Genomic DNA, 11,608 nt, shown 5'->3' with positions numbered 1-11,608 from the left:
CCATAAGGCGCGGCTTGCCGGGCCTCCCGGCAAGCCACCTTTTGTACAAGCTTTGCCGGCAAGGCATGTAACCCTTTGTACAAAGCCAGGCGCAGACCCTGAGCATAAATAAATGAAGCGCTGGCGCCCTACGTTATAGCATGCATGCTAGGTTGAGTCTCTTCCTTGGTTAGGGTTGACAGTGCTTAGCGGAGACTAACCCCTAGCCTAGAGGTCGAGTGCGCGTCTCTCTATTTCTTTTCTGTCCTCTTTTGGTTCGTAGGGCACATGAGCACTTCTGCTGAGCTACTTGGAAGAAAGGGCACGGACTGGCGTCCCAACCCCGGCAAACCAAAGTTGTCGGGGGCTGCAAGTACAAGGATCCAACCGCGGCGAGATGAGGTTGCCGGGGGCTGCAGATCCAGATAAGTCTTTTATCCCCTGTCATGCATTTCGTTATGAACTGGGATATGTGAAACCATATTTTATTTCTAGGCCACCGTGCTCCCCTTTTCTATACCCGAGGATTATCTCCTAGGCCCGGATTTGGTTGTAGTCGCGGCGGCCAGGAAATAGAACGAGGAGCCTAAGCCCGCTTCATCCCTGCCTCCGCCAAGGGCGCGAGAATGGTTGAGCGAAGTGGGGGGACGGCAAGGCCTGTTGCCGGGCGAAACGCGTTTATCTTAAATAGTAACAAGGATTCACTCCTTGTCGTGGGTTCCATCCACGAACGAAAACCCTCAGCAAACACCCCTTTTTCATTAAAAACATCACGTACGGGTACAGTTCATACGAAATAAAAACATGAACAAGGGGGATTACAAGCTTTAAATTTAACAATGCCCGAAGGCTTACAAATTTAAAAAGAGATGAGATGCCCATAATCCCTTTCTTGTCCCTCTCCTCAGGAGGCAGGTCAAGGAGGCGAAAGGGCAAAAGGGGCGCCTAGGCGAGCTACGAGCAGCAGAAAGCACCAAGAGAACACCTCGGTGGCCGCCCACGGATGGGCCAGTGATGACGGTGCCGGGAAAGGAGCTAGAAGACGAGGTGGCAGGACTGGCAATACGCGATGAAGGCGTCGGTGCCCGCGTACTCCGAGTTGACGGCCTTGCCGCCCGCCCTCTTCCTCTTCCACAGCCTCCCGACGCCAGCCGCCCAAGGAGACGGCCCCGAGAAGTTCAAGGAGCGGCCCCCTCCCCCGGTAAAACTCTACCGGAGGAGCGGCCAGGTGCAGATGCTACTGCTGCCGCACCCGCCCAGGCGCGGGGCGTCCGACGCTTAGTCGGACTCGTCCCCGTCATCTGCCCCGCTGTCCTCCTCATCACTTTCGCACGAGGAAGAGCTTCCATCGTCGAAATCTCCGTCGGAGGAGCTCTCCACGCAGCACTTCAGGCGAGTCCCGAAGTCTCCAAAGACCTTGACGGAGAGCAGGTCGTCCTCCATTAATTTGAAGTAGAGGACGAGCCCCGCCGTCAGGCTGTGGATGCGAGCGAACGTCTTCCATCCACGATGGAGGTACATGACCCGAGGAGCCGGGAAGTCAACGTCGACCCGCGTGCCCCCATTCCCACAGCCCCTCATGTGCAATCTGAGGGATTGGGGCGGGTCACGCTCCATCTCCTGAGCGAACGGGGCGGGAAGACGAAGACGGCGATGCGGAGGCCGACGCAGCCTGATGAAGAACTCGCGGGGCTGGTCTCCAACATGGCCTTCAATCGGAAAAGGCATCATTAGCGGGGGCGAAGCCGGCACGCGCCCCATCCTCCCCTTCCCCGAGCACCACGAACTCTACCCCGGCCTCGCCCCCTCCCTCTTCCCCTCACGGCCGGCTCCACCACCGCGGGCTCAGGAGGAGGAGGGACGCACTATTGAGCGGCGACCCTCGCCGCCACCGTCGAGGGATCGGGATTCCCTTTCTCCATGGCGAGTGAAAGGAAGAAGCAGAAGCAGGAGGAGATAGATGGCAGAAGAGTGCGGGATTCCATCCCCCCTTCCCCCTCCTTATAAAGGGGCGGGATCGGGGCTCGGCCACCCCGCTCGGCCAATCCAGCCACCAGAGGCGCAGGGAATCGAGACCGACCCGCTGCCCCATTCAACGACGGTCCGGTTTCCCGCCTCCACCGCTTGACACCCGAAGCGCATGGAGGACGCGTGGCGAACATGCAGAATCGAGGGGACGGGTGAAGCGACCTCTCCCCACCACGTGATCGTGGGGTGTGGACGCCTTGAAGACCATGACCTGGCCCCGTGCAGTAAATGAGCCGCGCCTCATGCCTCCTTTTTATGGGGAAGGCGCGAGCCGCCTCTTTACTGCGATGTGATGCATGCGTGCAGGAACTGCCCCACGCATGCCGCCCACGTCACGCGCACCCCTCCACGCCGCGCCACGCCGCACGCGGGTCGTGGGAAGCGCAGCGAGCGAAAAGTTTCTCCGCGGTAAAAACCGCCCCGCCTGCCCGCACACCGTTTTGGGCCTGGCCCAAAAACGTGTCGCGCTTATGTGTGGCCCAGGCCCGGGGGCTCCTGTCGGTGTACAAAAGAAGGAGCGCACCTTTGTACCCCTTTACCTGTGCACGGACAGTCGGAGCCGTGCCCACGGCCAAACCAAGCAGAGCTGGGGAGGTGAACCGAGGTAAAACCGAAGCCCGAGGCAGCCAAAGCAACGCCAAGGCCAAGACCACAAAGAACCAGAGGGGCGGAGCAGTTTCCCCGGCAAAGACCCTTGCCGGGGACGGCCTCAGCAGCCCCGGCAAGACTCTTGCCGGGGCAGCACGCCCAAACACCAACAGAGCGAGCCACCCTTGAGCCCACGTCCCCAACACCATCAACCACATTGGGCCAGGGCTAGGGAGGCACCTCTGTGGTGGCATGTAGATCTTTGTGAAGACAAGGAACACTCAAGATCGGATGAGGATTAGAAGACGACGATCCTCGGCAAGATCCTTGCCGAGGAAGGCCACCAGACCCCCGGCAAGATCCTTGCCGGGGACGACAGTGTGCCACGGCAAGACCCTTGCCGGGCCACCCGGCAAGGCCCTCACCGAGGACGCCAGCAGGGCCACTGCCAGGCCCGCACCAACCAAGTTTCCACCACCGTTCACACGGAGCTGCCAGCCCAACCAGCTGGGCAGGCACCTGCGTGGCAACATGCAGCTCCCAGGCCAACCCATCAAACGCCTGTGTGGCGGCATGCAGATCTTCGTGGAGGCTCCACCACCGCGCCACCTCAGCTGCCTGCCTGCCTACATGGCGCAGCGAGGAGGAGCGGCGACGGACGGGACGGGCCTCGCCCCCGTCCCCGATAAAGCTAGGGGACACCTCAGCGGCGCATTAAATGCGTCTTGTCCTGTACTACGAGCGATAAGCTCGCAATACTGTACGCCTTTCCACCTCCTGTATGCCACTGTGGCAGTCCCTTTCGACTATAAAAGGAGGCTCATGGCATACTGGAGAAGGATTTCGGCTCTTTGGGACCACGCACCCCACCATAGCTAGTTCGAGAGCTCAAGAACTCTCTGAAATACACCCACCATAGCAGGACTAGGGTTTTACGCATCCTCGCGGCCCGAACCTAGGTAAACGATCCTTGTGCTGATTAATAATCCTGCTCTTCTCACTACCCTGTGCCCCGGCAACCGTAGTAGGGATTCTTGTGATCCCATAGGTGTCGTCCCACACCGACAATGATATGGAATTCTTGGAAAGCATAAAGGCCTACTTGAATAAGTGTTTTTCAATGAAGGACCTTGGAGAAGCTGCTTACATATTAGGCATCAAGATCTATAAAGATAGATCGAGACGCCTCATTGGTCTTTCACAAAGCACGTACCTTGACTGGATATTGAAGAAGTTCAATATGGATCAGTCCAAGAAGGGGTTCTTGCCTATATTGCAAGGTGTGATATTGAGCACGGCTCAATGCCCAACCACGGTAAAAGATAGAGAAAAGATGAGTGTCATCCCCTATGCCTCGGCCATAGGGTCTATTATGTATGCCATGCTGTGTACCAGACCTGATGTAAACCTTGCTGTAAGTTTGTTAGGAAGGTACCAAAGTAATCCCGGCATGGAACACTGGACAGCGGTCAAGAATATCCTTAAGTACCTGAAAAGGGCTAAGGATATGTTTCTCGTTTATGGAGGTGACGAAGATCTCGTCATAAAGGGTTACGTCGATGCTAGCTTCGACACAGATCTAGATGACTCCAAGTCACAAACCAGATACGTGTATATTTTGAATGGTGGGGCGACAGCTGGTGCAGTTGCAAGCAAAGTGTCGTGGCGGGATCTACATGTGAAGCGGAATACATGGCAGCCTCGGAGGCAGCACATGAAGCAATCTGGATGAAGGAGTTCATTACTGACCTAGGAGTTATTCCCAATGCGTCGGGCCCGATGGCTCTCTTCTGTGACAACACTGGAGCTATTGCCCTGGCCAAGGAGCCCAGGTTTCACAAAAGACCAGGCATATCAAGCGCCGCTTCAACTCCATTCGTGAAAATGTTCAAGATGGAGACATAGATATTTGTAAAGTGCATATGGACCTGAATGTCACAGATCCGTTGACTAAACCTCTTCCACGAGCAAAACATGATCAACACCAGAACTCTATGGGTGTTAGATTCATCACAATGCAACTAGATTATTGACTCTAGTGCAAGTGGGAGACTGTTGGAAATATGCCCTAGAGGCAATAATAAAATGGTTATTATTATATTTCCTTGTTCATGATAATTGTCTATTGTTCATGCTATAATTGTGTTATCCGGAAATCGTAATACATGTGTGAATACATAGACCACAACATGTCCCTAGTGAGCCTCTAGTTGACTAGCTCGTTAATCAATAGATGGTTACGGTTTCCTGACCATGGACATTGGATGTCGTTGATAACAGGATCACATCATTAGGAGAATGATGTGATGGACAAGACCCAATCCTAAGCATAGCACAAGATCGTGTAGTTCGTCTGCTAAAGCTTTTCTAATGTCAAGTATCTTTTCCTTGGACCATGAGATTGTGCAACTCCCGGATACTATAGGAATGCTTTGGGTGTGCCAAACGTCACAACGTAACTGGGTGGCTATAAAGGTGCACTACGGGCATCTCCAAAAGTGTCTGTTGGGTTGGCACGAATCGAGACTGGGATTTGTCACTCCGTGTGACGGAGAGGTATCTCTGGGCCCACTCGATAAGACATCATCATAATGAGCTCAATGTGACCAAGGAGTTGATAACGGGATGATGTGTTACGAAACGAGTAAAGAGACTTGCCGGTAACGAGATTGAACAAGGTATAGGGATACCGACGATCGAATCTCGGGCAAGTATCATACCGGTAGACAAAGGGAATTGTGTACGGGATTGATTGAATCCCCGACATCGTGGTTCATCCGATGAGATCATCATGGAACATGTGGGAGCCAACATGGGTATCCAGATCCCGCTGTTGGTTATTGGCCGGAGAGATGTCTCGGTCATGTCTACATGGTTCCCGAACCCGTAGGGTCTACACACTTAAGGTTCGGTGACGCTAGAGTTGTTATGGGAAATAGTATGCAGTTACCAAATGTTGTTCGGAGTCCCGGATGAGATCCCGGACGTCACGAGGAGTTCCAGAATGGTCCGGAGGTGAAGATTTATATATGGGAAGTCATCATACGGTCACCGGAAGTGTTCGGGGGTTTATCGGTATTGTACCGGGACCACCGAAGGGGTTCCGGGGGTCCACCGGGAGGGTCCACCTGCCCCGGAGGGCCCTATGGGCTGTATGTGGAAGGGAACCAGCCCCTAATTGGGATGGGCGCCATCCCCTAGGGCCCATGCGCCTAGGGTTGGGGGACCCTAAAGGGGGCGCCCCCCTTGGCTTGGGGGGCAAGCCCCCTCCCCTTGGCCGCCGCCCCCCCTCTAGATCTCATCTAGAGGGGCCGGCCCCCTTCCCCTTCGCCCTATAAATAGAGGTGTGGAGGGAGGGCAGCAGGACCACATCCAAGGCGTAGCCCTCCCCTCTCGAACACCCCATCCTCCTCCGTTGAGCTTGGCGAAGCCCTGCCGGAGAACTGCAAGCTCCACCACCACGCCGTCGTGCTGCCGGAGCTCTTCCCCAACTTCTCCTTCCCCCTTGCTGGATCAAGAAGGAGGGGACGTCCCTGGGCTGTACGTGTGTTGAACGCGGAGGCGCCGTTGTTCGGCGCTTAGATCGGAATCAACCGTGATCTGAATCGCTGCGAGTACGACTCCTTCATCCGCGTTCTTGTAACGCTTCCGCATCGCGATCTTCAAGGGTATGAAGATGCACTCCCCTCTCTCTCATTGCTAGTCTCTCCATAGATTGATCTTGGTGATGCGTAGAATTTTTTAATTTCTGCAACGATCCCCAACAGTGATGATGGTGATGATGAAGTTACCGACACAGGGCTTCGCCTAAGCACTACAACGATATGACCGAGGTGGAAATCTGTGGAGGGGGGCACCGCACACAGGCTAAAACAACTGTCAACTTGTGTGTCTATGGGGTGCCCCCCTCCCCCGTATGTAAAGGAGTGGAGGAGGGGAGGGCCGGCCCTCTCTATGGCACGCCCAAGGGAGGAGTCCTACTCCCAGTAGGAGTAGGTTTCCCCCTTCCCTAGTTGGAGTAGGAGAAGAAGGAAGAGGGAGAGGGAGAGAAGGAAAGGGGGGCCGGCCCCCCACCCCAATTCGGATTGGGCTTGGGGGGCACCCTCCGCCTGGCCGCCTCCTCCTCTCTTCCACTAAGGCCCATTGACTCCCCGAGGGGTTCCGGTAACCTCCCGGTACTCTGGAAAATGCCCGAACTCATCCGGAACCATTCCGGTGTCCAAACATAGCCTTCCAATATATCAATCTTTATGTCTCGACCATTCTGAGACTCCTCATCATGTCCGTGATCACATCCGGGACTCCGAACTACCTTCGGTACATCAAAACACATAAACTCATAATATCGATCGTCATCGAACGTTAAGCGTGCGGACCCTATGGGTTCGAGAACTATGTAGACATGACCGAGACACATCTCCGGTCAATAACCAATAGCGGAACCTAGATGCTCATATTGGCTCCTACATATTCTACGAAGATCTTTATCGGTCAAACCGCATAACAACATACATTGTTCCCTTTGTCATCGGTATGTTACTTGCCCGAGATTCGATCGTCGGTATCTCAATACCTAGTTCAATCTCGTTACCGACAAGTCTCTTTACTCGTTCCGTAATGCATCATCCCACAACTAACTCATTAGTCACATTGCTTGCAAGGCTTTTAGTGATGTGCATTACCGAGAGGGCCCAGAGATACCTCTCCGATACTCGGAGTGACAAATCCTAATCTCGATCTATGCCAACTCAATAAACACCATCGGAGACACCTATAGAGCATCATTATAATCACCCAGTTACGTTGTGACGTTTGATAGCACACAAGGTGTTCCTCCGATATTCGGGAGTTGCATAATATCATAGTCAGAGGAACATGTATAAGTCATGAAGAAAGCAATAGCAATAAAACTAAACGATCACTATGCTAAGCTAACGGATGGGTCTTGTCCATCACATTATTCTCTAATGATGTGATCTCGTTCATCAAATGACAACACATGTCTGTGGCTAGGAAACTTAACCATCTTTGCTTAACGAGCTAGTCAAGTAGAGGCATACTAGGGACACTCTGTTTTGTCTATGTATTCACACATGTATCAAGTTTCCAGTTAATACAACTCTAGCATGAATAATAAACATTTATCATGATATAAGGAAATATAAATAACAACTTTATTATTGCCTCTAGGGCATATTTCCTTCAGCTCATATATATGAACACCTAGGTTCATGCACGGCTCTATTTTCACAAGAAATAGAAGTAGTACTAGCATCTAGAGATGAAAGAACCATATGCTCAGACTTGATAGTACATGTGAATATAAAAGAAGCAAACGCTGAGGTTGTTGTATGATACGTCTCCAACGTATCTATAATTTATGAAGTATTCATGTCATTTTTACAACAATTTTACATGGTTTTGGTATGATTTGCATGGAACTAACCCGGACTGACGCTGTTTTCAGCAGAACTACTGTGGTGTTGTTTTTTGTGCAGAAATGAAAGTTCTCCAAATGAGCTGAAACTTTTCGATGATTTTTTTTGGAAAAAGAGACCCCCGAAACTTCATGGGAGGGCCAGAAGAGCCACGAGGAGGGCACAACCCACCAGGGCGCGCCTGGTGGGCCAGGCACGCCCGGTGGGCTGTGCTCACCTCGAGACCCATCTTCGCGTGAAACCGACGCCAAAAAATCCTATAAATAGAGAAACCATCAGAAATAACCCAAGATCAGAAGTTCCGCTGCCGCAAGGCTCTGTAGCCACCGAAAACCAATCTAGACCCCATTTCGACACTCTGCCGGAGGGGGAAATCATCACCGGTGGCCATCTTCTTCATCCCGGCGGCCACCACGATGAGGAGGGAGTAGTCCACCCTCGGGGCTGAGGGTTTGTACCAGTAGCTATGTGTTTAATCTCTCTCTCTCTCGTGTTCTTGAGATGTCACGATCTTGATGTATCGCGGGCTTTGTTAATATAGTCTGGTCATATGGTGTTTTCCCCTCTCTATCTTGTTGTGATGAATTGAGTTTTTCCCTTTGAGGTTTCGTTGTTATCGGATTGAATACTTTTATGGATTTGAGAGCACGTGATATATGTCTTGCATATGAATACTCGTGGTGACAATGGGGTATCATATTGATTCACTTGATATGTGTTTTGGCATTCAACTTGCGGATTCCCGCGGCGACATTGGGGTAATCTATGAATAGGGGTTGATGCACGTTCTCGTCTTTTGTTTCTCCGGTAGAAATCTTGGGGCACTCTTTAAGGTTCTTTGTGTTGGATCGAGTATGACGAATCTAAAATTATTTGGTGTTATTTTAGTACGAACTCTTGGATAGATCAATCGGGAAGAATAGCTTCGAGGTGGTTTCGTACCCTACAAATGATTTCTTCTTATGCTCTCCGCTAGATAGGAACTTTGGAGTGATTCTTCTTTTCACGCTGAGGGATGGTTATATGATCCAATTATATTAGCACTGTTGAGAGATTGCACTAGCGAAAGTACGGACCTAGGCCTCATTTTCAAGCATTGCAATACCGTTTTCTGCCCGTTTACTATTTGCTACCTTGCTGTTTTTTATTTATTCAGATTATAAAATATATATTTCTACTATCCATATTACACTTTTATCACCATCTCTTCGCCTAACTAGTGCACCTATACAATTTGTCATTGTATTAGGTGTGTTGGGGACACAAGAGATTTCTTGTATTTGGATGCAGGGTTGTTTGAGGGAGACCATCTTCATCCTACACCTCCCACGGATTGATAAACCTTAGGTCATCCACTTGAGGGAAAATTGCTACTGTCCTACAAAACTCTGCGCTTGGAGGCCCAACACGAGTCTACAAGAATAAAGTTGCGTAGTAGACATCAAGCTCTTTTCTGGCGCCGTTGCCGGGGAGGTGAGTGCTTGAAGGTATATCTTTAGATCTTGCAATTGAATCTTTTAGTTTCTTGTTTTATCACTAGTTTGGTTTGTGAAAGAAAACTACAAAAAATGGAATTGAGGTTGCATCATATTGTTCATCTTTATAATGTATTTCGTGAAAATGATGAAAGGAAAATTGTGCTCAATTTACAGAAGAAGAATCAATAGAATGTTTGGTATAAATGATGAGCATGATTGCAATGTTGTTAGTATGAATTCTTTAATATCCATGATGCTAATGATATGCAAAGCCATAAGCTTGGGGATGCTATGTTTGATGAAGATGATATTTTTAGTCCCCCAAGATTTGATGTGCAAATTTGTTATAATGATTGCATGCCTCTGATTTATGATGATTCCAATGATGAAAGTGGATTTGGAGAGGTCATGACTTTATTTAGTGATGAATCCACCATTTTGGATGAGGTTTCAATTGACTATGATAACAAAGTTGCTATCTATGATGATTATGGTGATGACATGTATGATATTGAATAATGATAACCATGAAATGATAACCCACAAGTATAGGGGATCGCAACAGTTTTCGAGGGTACAGTATTCAACCCAAATTTATTGATTTGACACAAAGGGAGCCAAAGAATATTCTCAAGTATTAGCAGTTGAGTTGTCAATTCAACCACACCTGGATAACTTAATATCTGCAGCAAAATATTTAGTAGCAAGGTAATATGGAAGTAACGGTAACGGTAGCAAAAGTAATATTTTTGGGTTTTGTAGTGATTGTAACAGTAGCAAAGGAGAAGTAAATAAGCGAAGAACAATATGTGAAAAGCTCGTAGGCATTGGATCGGTGATGGAGAATTATGCCGGATGCGGTTCATCATGTAACAGTCATAACATAGGGTGACACAGAACTAGCTCCAATTCATCAATGTAATGTAGGCATGTATTCCGAATATAGTCATACGTGCTTATGGAAAGAACTTGCATGACATCTTTTGTCCTACCCTCCCGTGGCAGCGGGGTCCTAATGGAAACTAAGGGATATTAAGGCCTCCTTTTAATAGAGTACCGGACCAAAGCATTAACACATAGTGAATACATGAACTCCTCAAACTATGGTCATCACCGGGAGTGGTCCCGATTATTGTCACTTCGGGGTTGTCGGATCATAACACATAGTAGGTGACTATAGACTTGCAAGATAGGATCAAGAACTCACATATATTCATGAAAGCATAATAGGTTCAGATCTGAAATCATGGCACTCGGGCCCTAGTGACAAGCATTAAGCATAGCAAAGTCATAGCAACATCAATCTCAGAACATAGTGGATACTAGGGATCAAACCCTAACAAAACTAACTCATTACATGATAAATCTCATCCAACCCATCACCGTCCAGCAAGCCTACGATGGAATTACTCACGCACGGCGGTGAGCATCATGACATTGGTGATGGAGGATGGTTGATGATGACGACGGCGACGGATTCCCCTCTCCGGAGCCCCGAACGGACTCCAGATCAGCCCTCCCGAGAGGTTTTAGGGCTTGGCGGCGGCTCCATATCGTAAAACGCGATGAATCCTTCTCTCTGATTTTTTTCTTCCCGAACACGAATATATGGAGTCGGAGTTGAGGTCGGTGGAGCAACAGGGGGCCCACGAGGCAGGAGGCGCGCCCCCCACCCTCGTGGACAGGTGGAGGCCCCCTGACGTGGATTCTTCTTCCAGTATTTTTAATATTTTCTAAAAATAAGTTCCGTGGAGTTTCAGGTCATTCTGAGAACTTTTGTTTCTGCACATAAATAACACCATGGCAATTCTGCTGAAAACAGCGTCAGTCCGGGTTAGTTCCATTCAAATCATGCAAGTTAGAGTCCAAAACAAGGGCAAAAGTGTTTGGAAAAGTAGATACGACGGAGCAGTGGTAAAATCCTCTAAGTTCATAGTATAAGATTTTTCATAAAGATCAAACAGGACAGTTTGAGAATTGTGTGAAGATGAAAATTCAAACCTCCTCACAAAGGAACTAGTGAGATAGTGGTACTGGCGGCACTTTTCCTCCTCGAAGCTCACAAGATCAGCGTTACGCAAATACGCGTTAAATTCT

The sequence above is a fragment of the Triticum aestivum genome, chromosome 2D, assembly GCF_018294505.1.
Source record: "Triticum aestivum cultivar Chinese Spring chromosome 2D, IWGSC CS RefSeq v2.1, whole genome shotgun sequence".
Lineage (NCBI taxonomy): Eukaryota > Viridiplantae > Streptophyta > Magnoliopsida > Poales > Poaceae > Triticum > Triticum aestivum.
This window is presented reverse-complemented; position numbering follows the sequence as displayed.